Source organism: Nannospalax galili, unplaced genomic scaffold, assembly GCF_000622305.1.
Source record: "Nannospalax galili isolate Female #2095 unplaced genomic scaffold, S.galili_v1.0 scaffold225, whole genome shotgun sequence".
NCBI lineage: Eukaryota > Metazoa > Chordata > Mammalia > Rodentia > Spalacidae > Nannospalax > Nannospalax galili.
Window position 1 is genome coordinate 85,891 of NW_008352653.1, and position 10,699 is coordinate 96,589.

At 43.4% G+C, this 10,699-nt stretch overlaps 1 protein-coding gene across 3 annotated transcripts in view; it reads left to right on the forward strand.

The window, feature by feature from the left end:
• The first annotated feature begins 9,532 nt into the window (after positions 1–9,532).
• The window catches only part of Wnk3 (WNK lysine deficient protein kinase 3), a 201,598-nt gene continuing 200,431 nt past the window's right edge, over positions 9,533–10,699 (forward strand). For 2 of the 3 annotated variants that reach the window (XM_029554370.1, XM_029554371.1), the window contains exon 1: positions 9,554–9,670. The gene's annotated coding sequence lies outside the window, so the exon portion shown is untranslated. Of the gene's footprint in view, positions 9,671–10,699 lie in introns of all 3 variants that reach the window. The other variant, XM_029554369.1, reaches the window with a different exon arrangement.

The following is a 10,699-nucleotide window of genomic DNA, read 5'->3' on the forward strand; positions in this document are numbered from 1 at the left end:
TACAACAGCATTTCATTATTAAAATATAAAGTTTCATAAAGAAAAATTCACTTTTAATGCAATTGGCCTTAAGATGTTTGCACATGCATTTCTAATCTCTATATATCTGATATATATCTGATTACTACTAGTCACACCTGAGCTCCTTGGCATCTGAGAATGGATATAAAGTCATCAGGTAGATTTCAATGGTAATGTTTTTCACATCTACTAATTATTAAGGAGCAAATTTTTATGGTTTGAAGAATTTTTTATTTATTTATATACCCACTTCCCAGGTAGCACCCTCCCACAGCCTCCCTCCCCCCACTAGAGCCCTTACACTCTGATATCCCTGATACTGTCTGCTGTGTTGTCGGCACCCCCAGCAATTCCCCACTACTTGCCCTTCTGGTGAATCTAGTCAGCCTATCTAGAGAACTCAGTATAAGCCCTGTAAGACATAAAATTGAATGAGTTTTTTAACCTTTAAAAAAGATCTCCATTTAATTTTAGAATATATTGTTCCTTGCAGAAAGACTCATTGTTTTTGCTACTAACTCTGAGATGTTGGCGCATGCTTCTCTATTACTAGTCATCTCTATTACTAGTCATAATCGGTTGCACTTGGATCCTTGGTGCCTGTGTATGTCTACATGAGACTCACTGTATAGACCAGGCAGAGATCCGCCTGCCTCTGCCTCCTGAGTGCTGGGATTAAAGGCAAGTACCACCATGCCAGCAGGATAACTGATCTTAAAAACAAGTCTATCAACAAAAATAGGAATATTAATGCATTAAATATTAAATTAAACAAACCAGATAAAGAACAGTACTGTACATTTAAAAAAAGCTTAAAATAGGAATTGGAATTGAACAGCACAGATATTGACAAATATGAAGATGGAGAAATAGCTGAACTAAAGATATTTGAGTGCTGATGATACAATGTATATCTAATGCCTTATTAAATTGATAGTATATATATTTTTTTAATAATATATATTTCTATTGAATTTTTGTGCATTTCATACAATACATCTTAATCATATTTAGAACTCCTCCCCTATCTGCACCGACCTCATAGCCCACCCCCACTGTATTTCATGCATTCTATCACATATGATAAGGCCTAGCGAATCAAGTTTGTGTCCCCAGATGACCCTTGGTGTGAGTTCATCCACTGGAGCCTGGTCAGCCTATCTAGAATCACTCCCTTAAAGAACATGATTACAATGAAAGACTTTATATTGCTTGGAGAATTTAGGAAGGAGTGAACGACAAACTCACATTATGGGAACAGTGACAAACTTCACATTATTGCTGAAGCTTGGTAGTGTACAGTTTTGTTAGTAAGCAATATCCAAAAACTATAGTAGACATAAAATTTCGAATTTGTTTTCTAATTTTTTAAAATTTATTTTTATTTTATGTGTATGAGTGTCTTGCCTACATTGTGCATAAATGCATCCAAATCATGCAATGCCCATGGAGGCCCAAAGACAGCATTGGATCCCCGGGAACTGGAGTTACGAATGGTTGTTAGCCAACGTGTGGGTGTTGGGATTCGAAACCTGGTCTTCTGCAAGAGCAGCCATTGCTCTTAACTGCTGAGCCATGTCTCCATCCCCTCGAATTTGTATTCTAAAATACAATTACATAGTTTTAGTTCGAGGATTATATCAGTTTAGTTATTACAGTGCTTTCTACTTCTTTTTTTTTAACTTCCCCGACTGTGATTTTTATTTCTAGAAATTTAATTAGAACATAAATGAAGGCATACTAGAGCTGTAGAAGAGTAATAGAAAAATGATGGAAAACCTCTTGGTGCCTGGGAATGCGAGAAGTCCAACATCAAGGCCTGGATACCCAGGACCAAGTGACTTCTCCACAATTCTTGGTAACCACTATTTGACTCTATTTTTGTTATTGTTGTTGTTTGTTTTTTGATACAATGTCTTGCTATGTAGCCTTGGCTGGCCTTAAACTTGTAGTGGTCCTCCTACTTATGCCTCCCAAGTGCTGGGATTATAGATATGTTCCAACATGTCCAGATTTGACTCCACTTTTTAAAGAAATTTAAGTTTTATTTATTATCACTGTGGGGGGACATGTGCCAAAACATACTTGTGAAAGTCAGAGGACAACTTTGTGGGGTTATTTCTTTGCTACCACCTTTATGTGGGTTCTAGGGATTGAACACAGGCTTGCATCGTCAGGCAGAAAGCATGTTTATCCGCTGAACCATGTTGCGAGCCCTGACTCTGCTTTTGCTCACTATGTAGACCAGGCTAGCCTTGATCTGCCTGCCTCTGCCTCCCAAGTGCTGGGACTAAAGGCATGTGCCACCACGCCCGGCCTGACTCTGCTTTTAAGGTTGACTTTATGAGTTTGGATTACTTCACTAAGTGTTATGTTCTTCAGGTTCCTCCTTGTTGCCCACAAATGACAATTTTTTCTTCTTTTCCTGTACTGAGAATAGAACCTAGAGCTTCTTTTACACTAGGCAAGCACTTTAGCCCTTAGCTCCATTCTCAGTCCTAAGATTTCCTTTAATTTTTATTTTGTTTTACTTTACTTTTGCTGTAGAGCTGAGTATCAAATTCAGGGCTTTGGGCATGAAGTATTCCACCACTGAGCTATGAACCCAGCCCTGGATTTTCTTCTTTTTATGAGCTGATAGTATTCATTTTATTTATATACCACATTGGCTTTATCTACTCATCCACTGATGGACACTTAGGTTATCCCATATCTTGGCTATTGTGAATCATGCTGAAATAAACATGGAAATGCAACTGTTTCTTGGCTATATTGATTCAAGTTACTTTAACTATAAACCCAGTAGATTATGGCTCTTCCTGCCCTCTACAGCTGGGGATAATGCAATGCTCTTAGGAATGTCCTTGGGTCCTATGCAGAGGAGATCTATGTTCTGCTTTTTGGCACCATATCTGAGTAGAAATCAAAATATGGGGGGATGGGAAATATTCTAAGTAATCTTAATTTTTTGTTGTGAACATCATACATGAGTGTAGCCTTTGCACTATTTCTATTCTTCCCAATCCCCCTCCAATCGTTCCCATGTCTTCCCAACTCCTCAATTTCTTTTCCCCTTCCTTATTATTGTTACACATACATGCACATACATACATATACACACATATATAATACACTGAAAAATATGGATATAATACACTGAGTCCATTCAGTGGTCCTCCTGTGTACCTGTGTTCAGGGCTACCCACTTGGCGTTAGATAACATCTCAGGGAGCTAGTCCCTGGAGAAAATTGATTCTCAATTCCAAGTAATCTCAAGAAAAACTCCCTGACCAGTGGCAGGCACTAATGTAATCTAGAATCCAACAGCATAAAGGAACAACGTAGGTAGAGGTAGTGGACTACTGATAGCTAATCTGTATGGCTTGATAACCAAGGAATTAATAGACTTTTGTTCTTATGCATTAGCACTGTATCAATATCCCCAAAATGTGGCTTGAACCTGGAATGGAGGAACAGCAAGACAATTAATAGGTTATTTTCCTATCCAAAGGAATGGGGAAGCTTAGAGCCCAAAGTTAGATGGAATGATAGAAAAAAAATGCAAGAGTTGGGTATGGTGGCACATGTCTGTAATCCTACCACTTAGGAGGTAGAATCTGGGGAATCAGGAGTTCAAGGTCATCCTCAATTGCACAGTAAGTTCAAGGTCAGCCTGGGCTACATGAGACTGTCTCACCCACTGCTCTCCCTAAAAAGCAACACAATGTCTAAGAGCAAGGACTCTGAACTAAACTACCTGGGTTCAAATTCTATCTCTGCTACTTATTTGTTGAGTTGTCTGGGCAAAGTATTCAGTCTTTTGTTTACAAATTTGCAAAATGATGTAAATAATGACACATGAGTCAGTGATTTTATAGAAACACATAGTAAGTGCCATTTAATTATTAGCTGTTATTATTACACATCTCAGTGGGTAGAAAATTATTTCTATCTGGTACATGAAAGATCTGTCCCAAGAATGCTTTGTTTAATGTGGTTCTGGGGATAGGAATGGAACCCATGTCCTGATTTTTTTGGAGAGAAAAGGACAATTGTTTCAGCAACCCCAATTCAGACTCTGGAGCTAGGCTCTGTGAATATTTTGCATAGGAGTACAATTTCATGACATTTCACAGGTTATATAGAGAAATGACTTACATTTATGCTTTCTTAGGTTAGATGCCAAGGGAATTTGCCCCCCCATATATGTCCTGGGCACATATGGAAAGACCGTGTATATAAAGAGGAGACTAGACTCCCTAGCAAGGCTAGAGGAACTGCATTGCACTCTGCAGTGTGGCATGTTACTAAGTCAGTCACTGAGCCAAAGACAGCTGCTCATTTCTGAGGTAGGTAATGCTTACCCTTACTTAGGAGACACTCAAATTATGCTGGGAAGAACATAGACATTAATAGCCCCTAGATGGATGAAAATCCTTCCAATTCAGGGAGCTGGAGCGATGGCTCAGCAATTAAAAGCACTGGCTACTTTTGCAGAGGACCCGGGTTCAGTTCCCAACATCGACATGGTGGCTAGCAACTGTATGTAACTTCAGTTCCAGGGAATATGATACCCTCTTCTGACCTCTGCAGGTGTTGCATGTCATGGGTGCACTTACTCATGCAGGCAAGATACTCATACACATAAATTCAAATTATTAATAAAATAAAAATATTTCCAATCCTAGGGTTTGCTTGGAGAAAAGACCACATAGGAATCCATGCCCTTACAGTTACTGTCTTGACCAGCAAGTGCCTGGATAAGAAATTAATTTCATTTTCTTTTACGCAGCTACTAATAGAAAGTATATGTGGCTCAAAATTATTTTGAGATATAGATTTTTCTTTCCTGTATTTTCCTCTACCCCCACTATAGTCTGTTTTGTGATACCTCAAGGGATAACGCTAGCAAGGCAGGAAAACAAATATGAAGCCAATTTTTCTAGCTTTTGTGTTCTAAAAGCACAGACCCTAAGGAAACAGGGATTAAGGTACAAGGGCAGAGACCAAGTCTTCAGTCCAGGAAACTAAAAAGAAGAAAGATTCATGTAAGCCTAAAAGATTGTGTAAGCCTTCTTGGGGGAAGAGCAAAGAAGGCCCTGTGGGAGCCCAAGCAGTGTAGGCTTGGCTCAATTTCACCAGAGCAATATTTGGTTGGTGGTAAGACTCAAGATAGGAAGGACTGTGTCTAAGGTCTTGGTAGACAGATCAATATGTGATTTTGGCAAATAATTCTATGCCTTAAGTGTGTCTGGGACTTTGGAAAGCACCCCAGCACTTGAAAGGACCCATAGGGGCAGAGGGCTCAGTGCTAGGACCTAAGGAACTAGTGGCAATATAACTCTTACTCCAACCCCACTTTCTACATCCATATCTGAATACCTCCTAAGAGCCCCAAGCTTTGCCATCACCTGAATTAAGAAAATGAATAAGAACTTTGTAAATGGAAGAGACAGAGTTAGAAATATAGTTCCAGGAAAAGTGATAATTCTACTCATGACTGAGTAGACAATAACTGTAAAGTCTGAGGTTCACTTTGGTTCCATCGTTTTAACAGAAGGGGTTACTACTTTGCGTGCGAGAAAGGAAAGCAATAGCTAGTAGGGCTGTGGAGCTATCCCCTTGCTCTCACCCTGTGATATCTAAAATGATTCCAATTCCAGGTAACATATTCTTTTTTGTTTTAATTTTAGAATATTTTTATTATTCCAAAGAGAGGCAATTTTTAACACATTTTCCCAGAAATAACTTGAAGCTGGTTACATAAAAATATATATACAATGAAGTTTAGGGGGGAAAAACAGGAAAAAGAAATCAAGGACCAGAGGATTTGCCAACATGGGGTTAACTTTGGTGGAATAATGAAGGTTTCCATTGGCTCTGTTCTTTTTTTTTTTTTTTTTTTAATCCTAACTAGTTTATTGGGCTTGCTAACAGAGTGCATAGGGTGGGGTTATTTACAGACGAGTGGGTGCTCCCCCCCATTTACAGCTGCACTGGAAAGTCCACACTCAAATATAGATCCTGTGACTTCCTGACAGCCACACAAAATGGCAAAAGATGTGCCTCATGGTGATCTCGGCTTATACATCCTTAGTCCCTCCCCCACATGCAGCTAAGGTTCATTAATTGACTCCTTGACGAGTGTGGGAAGGAAGTGTGACTATAGCTTGCTGGCATAATGGTCAGAGGACACTTCTAGGTAACACTCCACCCCTTCTTGCAACTCTTACATTCTTTCCACCAATGTCTTCTGCAGAAGTCCCTGAGCCTTGGAGGGGGTGATAGATGTGGAATGATCTTCCTCCCTTTGTGGCAAGGCAATGAACCAGGTGACATATTCTTGTAATCTCACTACCAGGAAGGTAGAGGCACAAGGATCAGGAATTTAAGGTCAACTTTGGCTATCTAGTGAGCTTGGGGCTAGCCTGGGCTACATGAGACTTTGTCTCAGGCAACAACCCCCCCCAAACAAAACACCAAAAATGATTCCACCAAAAGCTTTTGTGATTTCTTGACACCAGCATGTCTCAAAATAACTAGATTAGAGAGGATTTTTTTCTGGACTAATAGAAGGTCAAATTAAATTTGGTTAATATAATTTAAATTTTCTGTTTGATTAGTGGGAACATCACAGTTCATCCTTGAAAGTGGAAACCAGTGGGGAGGAAGAGGATGTTTCCTAACATATACTGGTGATTAGCTCTAAAATCTTATTTTCCCTTCTGCTTATGGTGGGCTTTGTGCTTAGTTCTGGACAGCACATATATCAACCTGTACTTGGATGGCAACAAACTTCTGATTTTCAAATTTCTAAAGCTGGTGTAAATTTGTCACACTGCTTAATAGTTGCTTAACACGAAACTAAAGTCAAAGAGGGACTACTTGGAAGAGTTTGCATCTGAGCAGGCTTATGGGCTAACATTTCCAAATAGAGTTTTGTGTTGATTGTATAATTAGTCTCAGTGAGAAAAGCGGAGAGGCAGGGCCACAATTGAGCCTTGATTTTTGGAAGATGGATGCGTGTGGCAGTGATAGGAAAAAGTGAACATTGAGAAGCAAAAATGGTGGCTCCAATTTCTAGTTACTTCCTCACAGGAGTAAGGACTGATTAAGATTTGAAACAACTTGATAATCTTTGAAACTGCTGCTTAGTCGTTGTTAGGTTACCCTTCTCATGGTTTCCTCACACTAGTCAATAACCCAGCAAGGAAAAGAGATTATTTCAGGGGCAGTGAGAAAAGAAGTATGGGAGACACCATCTGTTCTTCAGCTAAGTGGAAATACAGAACCTCATAAGGTATAGGTGTTGATATTATTTGGAGAAGCCACACTTTCTTCTTCCAAATCTGCTAGGTAGGAAAATATTGCAGGTGGAGTGGCTGGACCTCATAACATTATTGCTACCCTGGTGACTCCTTCAACTGTCAAAATTGCAAGAGGAGGTTTGAATTATTTGGTTTCCTTCTGTTTTAATTTTTTGAGACAGGTCTCCCTGTAGCCCCAGCAGCTGGCTTGGAATTATGTAAACCAGGCTGGCCTTGATCTTACAGAAATGGGCCTGCCTCTGCCTCCTGGGGGCTGGGACTAAAGGCAAGCTCCACCATGCCTGGTGTGAATTATTAAAGGCATCACCTGGGTTCATTACAAATTCTGGAAATGCTAGGATTAATGAGTGATCTTCAAAAAGAAAGAAGGAAAAGACAAGAGACAGGGCTACAAGCCCTCCCAGTGTCACATGCCATTTAGACTGGAAACTGCAGTGTTAAGCTTATTGATATTATTGATAGTGCTGTTTGTTCATTAAATTTTGCAACAGGTTCTCTGTAGCCCAGGCTGGCCTTTAAATCTTGGCAATCTTCCAAGTGTTGGAGAGGGTCTGTCTATAACAGAAAAAAAAGGTGGTACAAAGGGTGAAGTTGGTATAACTCAGTGATAGGGCCAAGGTTGGGCACTTGAAAGGAATAGTCTGGTATTTTCCAAAAAGCCTGCTACCCTCAAAGCATACTAGCAAGTAAGGTTGGTGTGCTCTTGAAGATCTTTTATTCAGGTGTTGGCACCAGACTCATTTTAGGGGACAGAAAAATAACTGAGATCTAGAGAAAGCACATCGGGCTCAAATTTTACCTCTTTCAACCACAGTTGTGTAAACTTCAACAAATTATGTCGCGTTCTCCTCCTGAGCCTCAGTTTCCTTCTTTGTCAAGGGAGGAGTGTTGATGCATGACAGAAAACATTTTGCACTGTGCCTCATACAGCACATGAAGCGCTTCTTAAAGCCGCGGAGCTGTAGTTAACATGCAGTGGAAGCTCAAAGAAGGCAATATTCATTAACACCTAGAAGACTTCGGAATTTTTCAGGAAAGTGGACAGTGGGTTACAGAGCCAACCCCCTGGGAGAAGGAGGCATTTTCACTTGCCCTCAGTTCAGAAGCCCGGCAGAGCAGCGAGGGGGTGGGGCCAGCTTCTGAAGGGGTTGCTATGGTACCGAGGGGCCAAGGGAGGTTACCAGAACTCTTAAAACATTGCTCCCTCCCCCAACTCACCAGTGCCAGGGCTATTGGCCATTGTTCCCCGCAAAAATGGCGTCGGTATTCCCCCTCCCGGTCAGAGGCCTAAGCAAGGCTGAGGATGGGAGAGGGCCTGGAGGCAGGAATAAAAACTACAATTCCCAGGCTACACCGCACTCGCCTGAGAGGCGCGGGGCACGTGCTCAGGCCTAGCCTAGTGGTAGCAAGCCGTCAAAAATCCTTTTGCTTCCCTTTCCCATCTCTGCTTTGGTCGTTGCCCAGCCCCCGCGCGCGCGCACTGAGGTCCTGGGGGGGGGCGGGGGATGGTGGCACGTGCCTTGGCTGTTGCCCTCGCAACATAACCCAGAGACAGGTATTTCTAAATCTGTGCTTCGACTTTTAATCCCGAAGCCGGCAGGTATGGGTCTCGCGAGATGAGCCGTGAGGTGGAAAAAGGGAGTAAGGAGTGTGGGATGAAAAGGTACTGGCGGTGGTTCTCCGTAGAACTGCTGCATTTTAAGGCTTGCTGAGAGTGGGCGGCTGGTGGCTAAGAAGTGGGGTGTGCTTGGACCTTTTTTTTTTTTTTCCTTTTCCTTTTCGTTTTTGAAGGGAAAGGGTAAAGCGTCTGTAAGGTCGAATGCTTCAGAACACGCAGAAGGTGTCGCGCGTAGCTCCTCACTGAGATTTTCTTGGGGCCCGGGGGAGAAGCCTTTCCTCGACGCGCACCCCTCTCCCGCTGCGCTGAGGAGGGCGGGGGAGGCATGCGCGTGCTCCCGTTGGCCAGTCCCTCGGCACCTCGCTGTGATAGGGGCCGTTCTGATTGGGGGTTGCTCCGTTGGCTTTCTCCGCCCCTCCCCCTCTCTTGCCCGCCCCTCCCTTCCCCGCCCCCCTCCGCCCCTCTCCTGTCCCTCTGAATTCTGCTGGAGTACGCGTGCGCCCGGTCAGTTCCCGGGTGAGCGCGAGCTTGGGCTCTCACCCCGCTCTCCTCACCCCGCCTGCTCCTCACAGACCCGCGGTAGCTGGCCCGGTGGGCTCGCGGGGAGACGCGCGCACGCGCACACGACTTGGAGACGAGCTGGAGACAGCGAGGAGGAGTGTAAGAAGCATCCGAGGCGGCGATAGAGGAGGAGGTATACGTGGTATGTGTGTTTTCTGTGGTGTGGCCGGTCGGGGGGCCAGAGGAAGCTGGAGAGACTGCGAGGGAGAAGTGAAGTGTCGGGCTCTGTCGGTGGGAGCCTGTAGTTGCCTGAGGGTCCGGGACTGGCCGGGACCCTGTGGAAGAGGGAGGAGGCCGGGGGGCGTGTCCGGGTTCGGGCTGCGAGATGAATGGGCCCAGGATGAATGGAAGGAGGCTGCGGCGGCCAACTGTGTGTTGGGAGTAGGCGCCTCAGTTTTGTGTGCGTGTGCGTGTGCGTGTGCGTGTGTGTGTGTGTGTGTGTGTGTGTGTGTGTGTGTGTAGCTGCTTGACTGACCATCACCACTGGGTACCGGACGAGGCTGGACTCAGGTTTTGGGCTTGTCCGAGATGCTATCGAACTGACCGTATACGGTGAGGAAAATGAAGACGGAAAGTGGGAAAGGGCAAATTTGAGGTTAAGAGGCTCTCCTTTTTCTTTTTTGTTTGTTCTGGGGAGGGTGGCAACTTTGGCAGCTGCTGGAAGACCCAGAGACAGAGAAGGCGAGGACAGAAGAGGAGGAACAGGAGACAGTTGACAAAGGGACTGAGTGATCATTTGAGTGGGATTGATGCTACTAAGAGAGAATCTCTTTTGGTGTGCGGATGTTCAGTAAGGTTTGGAAATGATGATGGAAATAGAGTGGGGGAAAGAGTGGGCTTAGAGGTTCGTTTGATGTAAGAGGGTCTGTAGGACTAGAATCCGGGTGATTGTGTAAATTGTGTTAGGTGCAAGGGAATTGAGAAGTATTATTTGGAAAGGAGTGATGTATATTCTGTGACTGACATGCTGGGGATGTGGAGGAGATGGGGTGAAAAGGTTAGAGAAAAAGTGGTGAGGTGGTTTTCCTGTTCTGAAAGACGCTTTGTTTAGTTGAGAGTGACGATAGTGAGATAGTGGTAGAAATCCCTGTATGTATGTATCAGTATCTTGCGAGTTGATACATCCTTTAAAGAGACTGAGGACTGACTCTCCCCTTCCCAACATTAGTTT